This window comes from Dermacentor silvarum, chromosome 3 (genome assembly GCF_013339745.2).
Source record: "Dermacentor silvarum isolate Dsil-2018 chromosome 3, BIME_Dsil_1.4, whole genome shotgun sequence".
NCBI lineage: Eukaryota > Metazoa > Arthropoda > Arachnida > Ixodida > Ixodidae > Dermacentor > Dermacentor silvarum.
Genome location: NC_051156.1, coordinates 179,128,837 through 179,143,091, shown reverse-complemented (window position 1 = coordinate 179,143,091; position 14,255 = coordinate 179,128,837). Strand labels below are relative to the sequence as shown.

At 49.1% G+C, this 14,255-nt stretch overlaps 1 protein-coding gene across 1 annotated transcript in view; it reads left to right on the top strand.

The window, feature by feature from the left end:
* The window catches only part of LOC119446152 (calpain-A-like), a 95,352-nt gene that overhangs the window by 1,004 nt on the left and 80,093 nt on the right, over window positions 1-14,255 (top strand). The window lies entirely within an intron of this gene.

The following is a 14,255-nucleotide window of genomic DNA, read 5'->3' as shown; positions in this document are numbered from 1 at the left end:
AAGTCAGGATGTCAAGGCGAGCTAGTGCAGTTACGTCAAGGCGGCGATGCCCCCGTTTATTTAGTTTATGCGTCTTGACTGGCTTACGAAGCCTCTTCTCAAGGTAAAGATGGCTTAATTGGTATTGTAGAACGGTAGTTTACTAATACAGATCAAATATTCTTTTTTTTTTCTCTTTCGTGTAGCTTTAAGGGTGAAAGTGTTAGCCATGGGAAAAACCAAGCACCTTTTGTACGCCCATAATGGCGTTAAAGTGTTTAATGCGTATAATACTAAACACAGCTGCAGGGATAAGCACGCAATCTTAAAATTACTTTTAGGCAGAGAGACTGTTCGCCATTTCCTACTCGAACTGGGACAACGGCCTACGAAGAGCGATGCGCGCTCAAGAAATCGTTTGCATGCACTTCACCTTATGTAAAAACTTTCTGTATTTTAAATGTAGGAAAAGGGGCTTACGATGATGGAACACGTGACGAGCGATTTCCTTTCCAGGGCCTTCTGAATGACCTGGAACAAGTTCTTGGGCGGACGCTCAAGGATCAGCTGCTCCGTGATGCCTCCCGTGAAAGTGCCCAGGCCTTCGTTGCCGCTGCCTCCGACGAGGGCAGCGTAACCACCGTGAAGCCTGCCGTGTGTGTGCGTGTGTGAAAAAGCGGGTTTAGGGATATAACGGCTATTAAGCAATCCTCCTACTTAAAAGAAAAAAAACCTTCGTATATCTGAACAACTGATACATCAAAGACAGCGAAGCAATCAATATAAGCGCGTTCTCACACACTCCACTGGAAGTACTATAGAAGTCTGTTTGCTATAGCTGTTTTTGAACGATGATTCAGTATCGACGCTGTGGTCGTGTACGACCGCTTCGGAGCTCCCACGCAAACTGCTTTGCTGGACCACGCCGTCAGCTTTTGCCGCCGCAGCCGCACAAATAATTTAGCTGAACTCCAACGCGTGGGCCTATTAAACGTGAAGTGATAAAAAACGAATAACCGGCTAAAAAGTTGCGCAAAGAAGTTCTTGAACGATGATTCATTATCGACGCTGTGGTCGTGTACGACCGCTTCGGAGCACCCACGCAAACTGCTTTGCTGGACCACGCCGTCAGCTTTTGCCGCCGCAGCCGCACAAATAATCTAGCTGAACTCCAACGCGTGGGCCGATTAAACGTGAAGTGATAAAAAAAAACGAATAACCGGCTAAAAAGTTGCGCAAAGAAGTTCTTGAACGATGATTCATTATCGACGCTGTGGTCGTGTACGACCGCTTCGGAGCTCCCACGCAAACTGCTTTGCTGGACCACGCCGTCAGCTTTTGCCGCCGCAGCCGCACAAATAATCTAGCTGAACTCCAACGCGTGGGCCGATTAAACGTGAAGTGATAAAAAAAAACGAATAACCGGCTAAAAAGTTGCGCAAAGAAGTTCTTGAACGATGATTCATTATCGACGCTGTGGTCGTGTACGACCGCTTCGGAGCTCCCACGCAAACTGCTTTGCTGGGCCACGCCCTCAGCTTTTGCCGCCGCAGCCGCACAAATAAATAATCTAGCTGAACTCCAACGCGTGGGCCGATTAAACGTGAAGTGATAAAAAAAACGAATAACCGGCTAAAAAGTTGCGCAAAGAAGTTCTTGAACGATGATTCATTATCGACGCTGTGGTCGTGTACGACCGCTTCGGAGCTCCCACGCAAACTGCTTTGCTGGGCCACGCCCTCAGCTTTTGCCGCCGCAGCCGCACAAATAAATAATCTAGCTGAACTCCAACGCGTGGGCCGATTAAACGTGAAGTGATAAAAAAACGAATAACCGGCTAAAAAGTTGCGCAAAGAAGTTCTTGAACGATGATTCATTATCGACGCTGTGGTCGTGTACGACCGCTTCGGAGCTCCCACGCAAACTGCTTTGCTGGGCCACGCCCTCAGCTTTTGCCGCCGCAGCCGCACAAATAAATAATCTAGCTGAACTCCAACGCGTGGGCCGATTAAACGTGAAGTGATAAAAAAACGAATAACCGGCTAAAAAGTTGCGCAAAGAAGTTCTTGAACGATGATTCATTATCGACGCTGTGGTCGTGTACGACCGCTTCGGAGCACCCACGCAAACTGCTTTGCTGGACCACGCCGTCAGCTTTTGCCGCCGCAGCCGTACAAATAATCTAGCTGAACTCCAACGCGTGGGCCGATTAAACGTGAAGTGATAAAAAAACGAATAACCGGCTAAAAAGTTGCGCAAAGAAGTTCTTGTCTATTTGAGTGAGGTATACGGAAGGTGACTTATTTTATAATCATCAATAATTACTTTTCAACGCAAGGAGTGAGACTCCGACGGCTGTGGTTTTATTGACATTTGATACCAATCGCGCCGCCGCACGCCGTCGCCATATGAAAATGGTTGTGGTAGTCTCCTTAACAGCTTCGCTGCAAAGATGCATGCAGGTGTGCAAATTCGAGCAACTCGTATACACCAAATACAGCGCAACCGTCTAAGCGGATTGTCCCGTTCCTCGGACATCCTAAGGGTCATGGTGTGATACTGCCCGAAACCCACTCAAGACTCAACAAATGATTCACTATATCCAGTGAAATTCCTTCGGTGTACCGAGTCTTATGAAACGCTTAACGATATCCGAGCTCAGTGCTTCTATACTGTCTGCCATATCCGACCTATGTTCCTGTATGCTGCGCGGTCACAGCCAAGGGAGGGGGGGGGGGGGGTATTTTGTAAGAGTCCACCTATAGTGGACTGTCCAATTCGGCTGTCGTCAATTGGCTCCAGCTGCACGAGCGAGAAGGAGACTGGCTGGTTCCTTCTCGTTTGTGCAGCTGGAACCAATCGGCGACAGCCGAAAAGGACAGTCCACTAGGTGGACTCTTACAGAACACCCCCCTATACAGTGCGCCTTTATGTCCTCGTTAACGACCACGCCACCCCCGCAAGAAAACCGTTGTGGAACTCCCGTATAAAGCTTCGCTGTAAAGGAGAACCTTGGAGAATGCTGGAGGGACAATGCATTGAGAATAAAGTAAGTGTGAAGTGCTTATAATCGAAAGTGATACTCCCCCACAGTATAACAATGACCCTAACACTCAACGAAACCGCGTCATAAGGTTATTGGCGTCCTACTTTGCGCGCTAAGTTCAAATAAACATTGGGCTTCAATGGTCCTCAAAGATTGTTTTTAATCAGCTCAGTGAGCTGAGGAAAACCTTAGGGAAGAACTGATTTCGCCCACTTGAGGTACCTCTAACTGCGCTTAAAATATAAGCAAATGCGCATTTATCGCTTCCCGCTGCCATCGAATGTGGCCATGGCTCTTGAGAATCGAACCTGCGACGTCGTTCTCTACGGCAATGTCAATGTGCCATAACTATAGTGAGCCATCGCGAATGTTCAGGGTGGGTTATTAATGAATAAAACTTTTGGAAGACTAAACCTGTTTTGAGTTCAGCAGTTAAATCCCGGCGCGGACTTCAATGTGACGTCGAGGATTCGCGAGTACGTTTGTGCATTTGTGTCTTTTCTGCCAAAAACATCCACACTGCGAGGTTGGGACGAAGCAGGATACTACCCTCCCCCCCCCCCCTTTTTTTTCTCTCATTTGTTTTTTTATTGGACCACCAGCAAGCTACTTGGTCAGCCGTTTCTGCAATCTTAGGATCTATGGGGAGTAAACACGGCGTACGTCTTAATCTGCCTTCCGTATAGCATCGTTTTGTCGCCCACTGCGTCTTAGCTTTCGGTAAAGGACCGCTATAATTGTTACGCCGGACGTTCTACGACTACAATCTATGAGTTCGGGTTAACATTGCGTTTCTTCCACCTGCTTCAATCGCCAATCAATAAAGAAAGTCTGAAGGACGCTTATTCTGACGTTGACTTCTCTACGCATACTATGCGTACTTCTCCGCGACTAATGTCTGCCTAGTCTTTCTACACGCAGACAGCAAGCAGCAGCGACGCTTTCATGCAGTTTGCCGAAGCAGGCTCACTTGGCGTAGGCCTTCTCCAGAAGGGCGCTCCAGAACTCGTTCCTAGCGCTGGAAGATACGAAGGCCAAGGACTTTTCGTCCTCCCTGTAGGGAAGCCTGTCGTCGACCACAATGTCGATCCAACGGTTGGCCTTCCAAAGGCGGAAGTGGAAGATGCCGGCGTACTTGTCCTTCTCGAAGCTCTGGCCCTCGGGCACCACGTTCTTGAATAGATCTTGGTGCAGAGTCAAAGTGGCCATGGATGCTAGCACCCAGCAGTTACCTGGCACATAAAGAAAGTGTCGTTATACACCGAGGCGACAACTCTAATCGGACTAATGACATATTACATTGCAGATCAATAAGTTAAAATGCATTGTTGAGCATTTGTTCAATGAGAGCCGAGCAAAAGTGTGATTTGAAAGCATACAGGAAAAAATAAAGCATTCACCGACGATTACGATACTCTCTAATGCGAAATCTGAGCGCAGCTGTAACGTGTTTTCATTTCGCGATATATTATTTGGCGCGGACAATCTGTCTCGTGCGGCGCGTTGCAAACGGAGTGAAGTGTGGCGCGACTGCCTCGCTAATCAGGAAATCGCGAGAGACAGCGCGTGGGTGACGCGTGGGCGCAATTCACAGCAGCCGCTGCAGACAGACCTCCGCTCATGCAGCGCTTTGTTTCCATATATGGTATCGGTGGCGTCATCGTTGAAGAGGCGACGCGCGCTACCTCTGGGGTCAACTCGTAGCCATCGTCGCCATAGACTCCGTCTTGTCACGGCCGGGCTCGACTGGCGCGCGCGCTCGCTTCTTTCGGCCTTCTCACCCGTCGGGGAAACAATGGGAGAGTTTCTCAGCACGTTTCGCCACCCGTCGGCGGTAGGGGCGCTGCGACCCTGGCCCTTCCTCCCCTGCTCCGCGTGCATGCGCTTGCCTTCGCGCTCGCACGAAGGTTTTCCCGCGCATTTTATTCGGTGCTCTGTCAGTGTTGTTCAGTGTGCAGGAATTTGTGGGCTCCTGAAGACGGTCGTACACGCGGCCACAGCCAAGACTTGGCGCCGTTCATTGCACATCGGTATATAACTGCTGTGTGATGTTGTATTGCTGTGCTCCGTATTGCAAGTCCCGTTCCGGGAAAATATCCGGTGTTTCTTTTCACCAGTGTCCAAGCAATGAGTCTCTACCCTGAGTTTCTAGCCCGAGTTTCTAGCGCTTTTGGACAAGATAGTGTTTTTTTTTTTCGATAAAGCCTCCAAACACATGCCATGCAGGAAGAGCAGTCCAGCCCCATTTACAACGTGCTCCCATCTTGAGCTGCCCTGAAGGTGTTGACGACAGCCATGCAAGACTATCTGCAAATATAATTGCCGAGAAGTTTCTGAGAATACTCCTCGTAAATCACTAAAACCAACTGACTGACGAAAATTTCGACAAGCCTTCGGCCTATGTACACAAGCCGCCAAGGAAACACTTTAGATTGTAATTGTGATTAAGACACATTTGTGAGCTACTGTGTCCGCAAGAGTTTTCGCCTGAAAGTATGGCAACCATTGTAATACCCTTGTCACATGGCACGTGTAATGTCATTCGCAACGAATGAGATTAAGTGTTAATGCCATCTTTGTTGCTTCTACACGGGCATAGTGAATGATATTCACAGCTAATGGCATTCGCCCATTGAATGAGTTTCCCGAACTCATTCACGCGCGACTTGTGTAATCTCGACGAAAGGGGCTTGGCAAAAAATTACAAAATCGATAAGTTAAAACAAAGTGTAATACATTTTCAAATAACCATCCAATGTTTACCATTGTATTGCTAACAATATAGTCAAAATATGTAAACAAGAAGCACGATTTGTAAGGTCTCGTTATCATAGCAGCCTGCCGAAAAACATTGCCATCAATGTTGTTTACCCGTGTAGACTGTTAACACAACACCGCAATGATATCGTATTCGGCATGAATGACATTTACTGCAAATGACATTACATGTGCCGTGTGACAGGGGTATAAGTGCATACGAGCAATAAATATTTATTTTCATTCCTCAAAATGCATATGCGTTTGATGGCGGAGAGCTGTTCTCCCGGCGCATGCATCTCCATCTTCCACAGTGAACTTAAAGAAGCTCTATGTATTAATACGGTTACACGTACTGCGTGAATTTATCAGAAGTCTAGATGGACCATTTACGCGTCCTGTACAATTAGGCGACCTGTTCTTGAATGCACGGTGAGGTAAGAAGCGCACCCGACCCCATCTTCCAGCGTTGCGCGCGCGCACAGATCGGCTCGGAACAGCTGAGCAGGGTTAGGGTGCCTCGATGCCCAGCGCCGCCGTCCAGGGTGGAGACAACCCCGCTGGCGCCGCCATATTGTGTCACACGAGCTGAGACTCAGCTCCACTTGCGTTCATAAAGTTACAGTGGCTAGAGTGTTACTCGCGGCGCGCTTCCAAGTGCTTTGCCTTGATGAGGATTTTTTTATCGGTGTCCCATCTGCATATCTTTATAACCAATAGCCGTTAACTCGTCGAAGGTCGAAGACGTAAATGTATGGCGCCGGGAACATGCCCCAAGTTGCCTAATTCAATCACATTTAATATGCCGTGTGTATGTTTAAAATACGCACTATTTTTTTTTTGCGCTTCGATGCTTGGTATATAAGGTTTGCGACCCCCTGTATGTGGAAGTTTTTCTTTTTCGCTGTTGTATTTTGGTTTACACGTCACGCCTCCTTTACCGTAGCCAGTGTTGCGTCCCGAATCGGCCGGGCGCATTCTTTGATTGTTTCCCATCGAGGCAGGCCCTTTCATGAGCGTCGCCGAGACGGCGACAGTGCCAGACACCGACGAGACAGGCAAACAAGCGCCCCAACTAGGCAGTGCGCATTCTTTAGGTGCTTCCCACGATGCCACCCCCTTCATCAGCAGCCGCCTACTTGGCGACGCGGCGCAACACCAGCTGGGACGCGATGACAAAGAAGCTCACGAAGCTTGCCCCCCTTCGTTAGACGCGGGGATTAGTGCAAAGGCCATTCTCCCGACCCGGGCAAGCTGACCGTCGGAGGGCAAGAAACAGGTCACCGACTTTCGTAGAAGGAGTGTCAACCCCCTGTTTCCGGATTGCCTCGTCCTTGCTTCGAAGGTGCAACATTGGAGGCGGAGTTCAGCGAACAAGACGGCCCGTCTGATTGGCCGCATCAAGGTCATCTGATTCCCTAGTCGGGTCAACTAGGGAAGACCGATGTTTTATAAGGGGACACCTTGCGTGCAGTGGCGTGTCCTGACCTGTTCTGATATGTGCTCAGACATGTAGTGAGCTGAGACTTTCAAAGTGCTCCCCCATGGAGTGGGCTTCGATATTTGGAGCCACTGTAAATATGTAAAATAAACCCTTTTTTCTCTCGCTCTTACTCCCGGACGTACTCATCCCTTTGGCTGAAGGCTCACCGGCCTAAACGCTACCCGAGTCTCAACAACCCGTTCCTAACAACTGGCAGCAGCGGCGGATTAATCCCCGACCCGCAACAAACTGGATGGCAGCTATGGGATGAATCCTAGCCCCGAGCCGCGAGCAACTGGATGACCGTCGTGAGATCGACCCTTCAGTCAACGTCAGTCGCCGGAATCTCGTTCGCGACCAACTGGATGGCCGTGGCGAGATGGACGCTGCAGCCGACGCCAGTCACCAACAACTGATTCACGAGCGACAGGATGACAACGGCAAGATGGAACCTGCAGCCAACGCCAATCGCCAACTGGTTCGCGAGCGGCTGGATGAATGCAGCGCAGCATGACTGCACGGTACAAGGTGAGTGCCTGGCTTTGCGCTTGAGTCATCGGATCTTTTAGCCTAGACTTTCTAAAAACCGATGAAGCGTGTACAACTGCCCATTTGATACTGTGGTTGTTGCGCATCCAAGCAGAAAGCAGCTTTCAGCATAGATCTGAACCAGCTACTAAAGCCAGACCTCATTCTTGTGTGGGAGTAATTTGGAAGTGGAGAACTACCGTAATTCTTATCATTTAAAGGCGGCCCAGGATTTTCGTCTTCTTTGAATTGATTCGATGCGGTGGAGCAGTACTTGGGGACTTGGTACTACTTCTGTGTGTAGGCATTTGGGTTTTGCTATATTTTCCAGGCTTCAAATTCTCTTGGGAAAACAGAATTGAACCGCTGGTAGTTTTTTTACTTGCATTGCAATTTGTGCGGGTTTCGCAGCAAGTATTGTGGAATAGCTGAGCCAAAGCCTAAAGTAGTGACCATGGACCTCATGAGTTTGACGAGAGCTAGCTTGTTGCGGTTGTGTGAAGAGCTCGACGTAGAGGTAGAGGATGATAAATCAGAGGCCGAAATTAGAGCCATTTTAGAAAGCAACAGGAATCAGGAATACTTTGAATACTTCGGCAACTCAATTCTAAAAGAGCAGGAACAGGAAGCAATTGAGAATGAGGAGGAGTTGAAAAGACAGGATTGGATTAAGCAACAAGACGAAAAGATCGAAGCTCTAAGGACAGGAGGTTGAAAGATTGGAACAGGGTTTTGAAGTGGAGCAACAGAAATGTCAGGCACCCGCAGTAGTAGCGCACGGAAAGTGCAAAGGAGTAGCACGCACGGTTCTACCGATGGTAGAAAAAGAGGCTGATCCCCGTGAGCCTAATGGTACGTTCACAGGTGAGGCCAGATCCGTAGACCGTGACGTAGTTCTTGAGAAGCCCATTAATGGGGACCGTATTGAGCGCGACGAGATACTGTGCCAATGGAATACTAGAGAAGCAGCTAGGCCAGCTGTGGACGATTTGGCACAGTTATCCAGGGAGTACGTCGCGAAGGTAGCTCTTGCAGAAGCCCGAAGTGGCCCCGAGTCGTCAGACAAGAGCACCTGTGCAGAGTCCAATCGGTCAGGAAAGTGCGCTAAAGCACATTGTAGGCAGGGCAGTGCAGTTGTGGACAACTCCCAGGAATACGAGCTCTGTTTCGCAAAAGATAATAGCTGCATTGTCCCTGAGTGTTTGAAGCTCTCCGCCAGTCGAGGTAGCATTGAAAAGAATGATTTACCCGCAAATCATTCGGACTGTGCCTGTGCGGTTGAGACGGAAATCATGACCGATGATATAAGTGCCGGTCAACAGGAGATTCAAGCGGAAGGCTTGAAAATTAGCACTAGTAAACGTGCTAGGATGAAACGGCGTCGCAAAGTCGGGAATGCGGCAGACAGGGCAACGCGACCGAACAAAGGCGCTAAGCCCAGTGGGGAGCGCGGTCAAAGAGTTAGAACGGCGCGTGTGTTCCTTGAAATGTTTCCGGACAGGGCGCGTCCGAACCGCCGGACGAGAAAGAAAAGAAAGGCCCGATCGGCGCGATGGTGGACAAAAGCGAAGGTGGTGCGAAGGGGGCAATTATGTTCCCCCTCGTTCCGGTCTTTTCGAGCGGTGTTAGGCATGACACCGGCGGGCGAGCCGGGAAGGCGACGCGAATTAGACATGCGCGGCGGTGGAATCGCAGTGCGATGCGTAGAAGGCATGTTGCCTATTTGTAAAGTGTCGGCGGTGGGCAGCAAGGAGATTAACCTACATGCCCTTTGTACAACCTCGTTGACAAGACAGGCTCTCAGACCGCGCCCGCCTCGAGTAAGGCTCAAAGATATGGCGCCACCATAAGCTACTCGGACTCAAAAGCGACTCAGGTTTTGCTGAAACATCATTTTGTTTGTTTGTTTCTTTAATTTTAGTGTTTGTTTATACGTTTTGAGATCTCCGAGACTAGAGATCGTTTCGAGCTTTGTTTAAATTGTTTATCTTAGACGCTCATCGATACTCTGAAAGAGATGGTTCGCGCGCGTTTAAATTTTTGAAACATTTTTCGGCGTGTCGCTCTTTTTTTAAGCAGATGGACTTTATTTTTGTAGGAGATACGCTTGCAGTGTCAAGTCCAGGCTATTTGTTCGAAGCCTGTAGTGGCACGCTTGATTATCAGTTTACTTTTCGGTAGTGTTAGCGTGTAATTTACGCAAGATTGTTGTTGTTTCTTTAGTGTGTGTCCTATATGGACAAGAGAAAGAAATTGTTAGTGCGTGAGTCGCACGTTTGACATGTGAGTTTACCGCAAAGTTGAAGCGACTCTGACAGTGCATCCGTGATGCTAATGTGGCTCTGAGTGGCACTAGTACGTGCGATGCTAGCGGATGCAAGGCAGTTCATCGCGTTTGTGCTGCGTATGATATTTCATTTATCATTTATTTAGAGCATTTTCAAGTATTCTACACTTGCTCTCTGCAGCACAGTGATCTGGTTTTGGTGAACTCGGAGGTTCATGAGAGCTCGCTTTGGCGGCACGAAATTTTTGGTCCAAATTATTGGGTCAAGCGAAGCCTGGTGGATTGAACGGATTTCGGGCGCTTGAGCGCTATGTGGTGCTTTGTCACCAGGACCGCTCTTATCTGTCGGAGGTTGCGAGAAGATTGTGAATCCTGGTCTAATCTTAATATTGTGGGCTTCAGCGAAGGTTCAGTGATTTGATGGCTGCTTTGGTGCTATTATTAGATAAAGGGCAGGCGCGTTGATTTGCTCGCTAGACCCGATGGCTCTCGGTGCGAGCACGGCGCTTTCCTGTGCCCTGTGGTCGTGTGTGTGCTTGTGTATTCCCAGGGAGAAGGCCACAACGAGGTTAATGCTGGGACCTCATGCTCGAGTCATCATTTCAAGAAGAAACCCCGAGCTCTCGACCGACCACCGACGCTTCGGGCAACCTGACAGCTGGTCACCCTCAGGTCGGATCTTCCGGCGGGGGAGGAGTCTGTTGCGTCCCGAATCGGCCGGGCGCATTCTTTGATTGTTTCCCATCGAGGCAGGCCCTTTCATGAGCGTCGCCGAGACGGCGACAGTGCCAGACACCGACGAGACAGGCAAACAAGCGCCCCAACTAGGCAGTGCGCATTCTTTAGGTGCTTCCCACGATGCCACCCCCTTCATCAGCAGCCGCCTACTTGGCGACGCGGCGCAACACCAGCTGGGACGCGATGACAAAGAAGCTCACGAAGCTTGCCCCCCTTCGTTAGACGCGGGGATTAGTGCAAAGGCCATTCTCCCGACCCGGGCAAGCTGACCGTCGGAGGGCAAGAAACAGGTCACCGACTTTCGTAGAAGGAGTGTCAACCCCCTGTTTCCGGATTGCCTCGTCCTTGCTTCGAAGGTGCAACATTGGAGGCGGAGTTCAGCGAACAAGACGGCCCGTCTGATTGGCCGCATCAAGGTCATCTGATTCCCTAGTCGGGTCAACTAGGGAAGACCGATGTTTTATAAGGGGACACCTTGCGTGCAGTGGCGTGTCCTGACCTGTTCTGATATGTGCTCAGACATGTAGTGAGCTGAGACTTTCAAAGTGCTCCCCCATGGAGTGGGCTTCGATATTTGGAGCCACTGTAAATATGTAAAATAAACCCTTTTTTCTCTCGCTCTTACTCCCGGACGTACTCATCCCTTTGGCTGAAGGCTCACCGGCCTAAACGCTACCCGAGTCTCAACAACCCGTTCCTAACAACTGGCAGCAGCGGCGGATTAATCCCCGACCCGCAACACCAGCCACTCGCGCACGGCGGTTAGTTTCCCTTGCATTGCGCGTGCTCTTCGCGTTCGTTGCAATTATTTGACGATAACTACGCGCAATTTTTGCTTTTTTTGCCCACAAAACTGTGTGCTGACAGGATTAAGCTGGTGTAAAAATAACTGCGATGTGAAAATAAGGTTTAGTTAGTGCTGTAGAGAAAAATGTAACGTAACTTGTCTGTGTCAATCTTGCGTAGTACACACAAGAAATCAAACGATGCACAAAATACATTTACTTATATGTCTAGTACAATCAATCATGAAAGATATGTACATGAAAAATTATATGTACTGTGTGGCGCCTGAAGGTTATGTTGAAAGACAAGATAAAAAAAGAAATTCGCAAGGTAGGCTCGACACACAATTCGGGATAGAGAGAGTTTTTTTTTTTTATTTATTTATTACATGGGGGGGGGGGGGGGGTCAAGTGAGTACATCAACCTTATTACACACAATATAAATCGAAAACAAGAATGCCAACAAGAAAACGCAACCGCAGGTAATATTAATCAAGATATCCAGCCAGAATACATACATCAGCTACCATCGAATACGTCGCATCAGCCAAACACATCGATGGCGAGTACAGAACATTTCATAAATAACCATTAGAACACTGATAACTACATTGAAAAAATAAACAACACTGCATACGTATCACGTACAAAAACCGTAAATCAAACTAAGACAGTCAAATACAGATTAGCAATGTTTTTCACTTCGAAAATATAGTCCATGATGATGTATGGCTGTTGACTTTAACAGACGGCGCCCATCCTGTCGATTTCCCTCGTACTGGTCCTCTTCAAAGTGTTTCTAAGTACAGGTAAAACAACAAAAGTGATTGTTGATATGAAAAGTTGCCTTGTAAATACAGAGAACCCATTACAGTGCTTAAAAATAAATTTTAGCAGAAGCAATGCTGTATTACCTCGCTTCACACGTTTCGAAGAAATGCACAGGCTACAACAGACACCATGCCAGAAAGCGCCGAAACATTTTGGTCCCATGATGCCCCTTAACTCTACTACACCTGGGCATACCGTGCACAGGCATTTAAAGACCGTCACAGTACCCACTACGATCGGGAATGAGCACGAATGACCATCGGCTTACGATCACCACGCTACAAATATGTACAAGTCTAAAAAATCAGCTATGTAACGTAACACCCTGAGGTCCGCAAGATATCTCCTGAGAAATCAGAGAAAATCACAATGTTTCGCTTACAACGTACAAAACAGCCGCTCTCCCCAGACGACGCACTGCGTTCTTTAGTCCCAAATAACCAGTACCGAAAAAAAAAAAAAAGAAACAAGAGACACACACGATGTGTGCTTCCCGTGAAAAAGGAAAATAGGTGGCTTACGTGACGATTCGTAGCTAATGTAAGACTATTTCGCGGCTAAGCATCTTCGTCAGTCCTTAAAATAAGGGTACAGACTGCGCCCATCAAAACGAAAAAAGCCTATGCGACGCGCGCTCGCAAACCATACGCTACTCAGACAGCATCGGTGCAGTGCTTACTTAGTTCGTGAGCGAACGTAGGTACGTGAGCGAGGATCAGAGAATACTTTCTTATTTAAATGAAAAACACGGTGCGGTAGTCTAAACATTCTTGACACTTACCTCGCAAATGCAGGAGTTATCCGTTGCCTTCCAGTGATCGCGCTTTACTTGGGCTTCCCATCTCTTCCGTCGCTCTGGGTCTCGGGGGAAGCGAAAACAACGCAGTCCTTTACGCGTCGATCCGGCGCACTTGGGAACACAACAGCCCGTCATGTCGACACGATGCACTTGATAGCTTGTCAGTCATGCGGCTGAACACTGTTTAGCAAGTAGAAGCGTCCGCGAAGCATCCGCGCGCACTGTGCCTCGAACTCAGCACCGGCACCAAGCAATCGCAACGGCTCGCTGTGACACAATATGGCGTCGCAGCGAGAAAGCGGCGGCGCGGGGGCGGTCAAAGGTTGGCACCACCCTGAACGGCGGCGCTGGCATCGAGGCACCCTAAGCAGGGTGAGGTCGCAGCGCCCCCCACCAAGCAGCGGCGATAGGTAAGAACTAGCCCCGATGCGAAGACCGTAAGAAGCGAGCGCGCGCGCCAGTCGAGCCCGGCCGTGGTCTTGTGCGGCACTACGCTTTTCTTTTCGCGCTTTCGCTATACCTTCCTCCACCGCTTTCCTCCTCCGCTCTCTTCGCTCTCGCCGTCTTTCATCCGCACTCCACGTTCGCTTTTTCATCCTTCGCTGTGCTCGTTCGCTCGGTTACGAGGGACGACACTCGCCACAGGAACGGGCACCTAAGAGCTGCGCTCGGAAAAATGACGTAAGGATGGCGGCATTGTTGGGCGCGGACATAAAAAATGTCGCAGTTTCGCCCGAAAGGCGCAGCATCAATTGCGATAGCAAATTAGCAGAGAGCTATTCGGAGGAGGGATAGTAGTTTTATCGGCTGCATAAACTTGGACACATTCGCGTTCTAACTGAATTGACAGCGTGGTGTCATCGCGCAGAAGCAAACATGAATAGATCACACTGAATGACCGCAGACAACGACTTTCAGAACGCTGGCAGCAAGCGCAGCCGCCGCAGCGGGCGAAGGTTCGTGCGGTCTATCGCTTCAACGGAAACTGAGCGGTGAATGCATAGCGCATACAAAGGTCAGA